This window comes from Magnolia sinica, chromosome 10, assembly GCF_029962835.1.
Source record: "Magnolia sinica isolate HGM2019 chromosome 10, MsV1, whole genome shotgun sequence".
NCBI lineage: Eukaryota > Viridiplantae > Streptophyta > Magnoliopsida > Magnoliales > Magnoliaceae > Magnolia > Magnolia sinica.
In genome coordinates, this window is record NC_080582.1 from 19,401,883 (window position 1) to 19,404,114 (window position 2,232).

At 40.5% G+C, this 2,232-nt stretch overlaps 1 non-coding gene across 1 annotated transcript; it reads right to left on the reverse strand.

Annotated features, from left to right (window-relative positions):
• Nucleotides 1–203: 203 nt before the first annotated feature.
• Nucleotides 204–310, reverse strand: LOC131217930 (small nucleolar RNA R71). The gene has a single exon (XR_009157513.1). It is a non-coding gene; the product is annotated as a small nucleolar RNA R71 (small nucleolar RNA).
• Between the last annotated feature and the right edge of the window lie 1,922 nt (nucleotides 311–2,232).

The window sequence follows — 2,232 nt, forward strand, 5'->3', positions numbered from 1 at the left end:
ACTTAAAAGAGTTTGATGAGATCATAGACACTTTATATTTTCCAAACGTGTCTGAGGACACAGTCAGGTTGAAACTCTTTCCCTTTTCCTTGAAAGAGAAAGCTAAGACATGGTTGCATTCACTACGACCTAAATCTATTGGCACATGGAATGATATGATAAGGCAATTCATAAAGAAATTCTTTCCACATCATAAAACGAACACCCTTAGAAAGTCAATTATGAACTTCGCCCAAAATGAGGATGAAACATTCTTGCAATGTTGGGAAAGGTTCAAGGATCTTGTCAGTTCATGCCCACAACACAGTTTTAAAATGTGACGCATTATACACTTTTTCTATGATGGACTGACATCTTTCATGCGCCAATTGGTTGAGACAATGTGCAATGGGGAATTCATAAATAAAAATGTCGATGATGTGTGGGATTACTTGGACAGACTTGTTGAAAACTCACAATCATGGGACACTTACCCAAAATCGAGCACCATGTCTAAGCCGACTCAATCTAAGGAGAGGGGTAGAATGTATCTCCTGAAATAAGACTATGATATCAATTCTAAAGTGACTAATCTCATAAGAAAATTCGAGGCCATGGAATTAAAGAAGGATAGGGTTAATGAAACTGTTTACGGTATTTGTGATTACAACATTCACATAACTGAAAATTGTCTAACAATACCAGCCTTTTAAGGGGTGTTGAATGAGGAATCTAATTCCATGAACAATTACCAAAGACCTTTCAATGGACCTACCTCCAATTAGAGTTGGGCAATCCTGACCCGATCTGGTGGATCCGACCCGATCCGACCATATCCGACCCGATCCAAACCGATCCGATGGCCTGGATCGGTGCGGATCGAGTAGGGCAGGCTAGATCCGAAAGCATTTCGGGTCGAGTTCGGATCCATACCTACCCGTACCGATCCGATTCATAATCCGATCCGAATAGATCCGACCCGATCCGGAGCGAATGAACCACATGCATTTCCACTATGGGCCCCAACAGAGTTTACTCAGTACTAGACGTGGATTTGTTGGTGTACCACACACCAGCTATATAGTTGTTGTAGGTACGTGTCGTGTACGAAGATGAGTAACGGTGAAGACGGATTGGCTACTCCCCCTACACCAGCCCTGTGGCTGTAGTCGGTGCTCTGTGGGCCCGACCATGATGTGTGTGTTTCATCCATTTCGTTCATCCATTTTATAGATCATTTTAGGGCTTTATACAAAAAAATGATAGGGATATAAATCTCAGGTGGACCACACCACAGGAAAACAATAATGATTGGATATCCACCATTATAATCCTCCTAAGGCCCACTGTACTGTTTATTTGACATCTAATATGTTGATTAGGTCATAAGGACCCAGATGAAGGGAAACAATAAATATCAACTTGATCAAAAACTTTTATGGCCTCCAAAATGTTTTTAATGGTCAACGTTCATTCAACACTGTTTCCTATAATGTGGTCCATTTGAGATTCGATATACTCATTTTTTTCTCGTAACATAAAATGATCTATAAAAATAGATGGAGGGCATGGATGAAACACATACATCATGGTGGGGCCCACAGAGCATGGACCACCAGCCATTGGCTAGTGGCAAGGAGAGTAGCCAGTTCGTTTCCAGTACAACTACTGGCGTCTAGCCTTCTCGAGCTCCGGGCGCTCCTCAAGCTCCAAGTTGTACAAATGGTTCAAAGGAGATCAAAGTTATATAGGCCCCACAGTGATGTATTTATTTTATCTACACTGTTCATATATTTTTAGAGATCACTATAGAGCATTATCCAAAAAATGAATAATATCTAAAGATCATCTGGACCACACCACAAATAGCAGCAGAGAATGATTTTCACTGTTAAACAATTCGTATGGTCCACTTGATAGTTAGATCTGTCTTATTTTTCGTCTCAAGCCTTAAGACGATCTTGTCAAATGGATGGATGGTTTGGATATAACACGCACCCCATGATTAGACCCACAGAACTCGCTAACGTCGATAAAGAATTCACTCTGTGTAGGCTGCGTGAAAAGCAAGTAATTGCAACTGATTGGATTTGATTTAGGTTCTTTATCATTGTAGATACCACCTTTTACTCAGTTTTTTTTTCACCCATCCAAAACCTTTGTTACCAAAGTAGACTCCTTACGTACAGATTAGGAATTTACGGACGAAAATACCCCTCCTTTTAACAACTTTAGACTCACTTTTGCAACAAA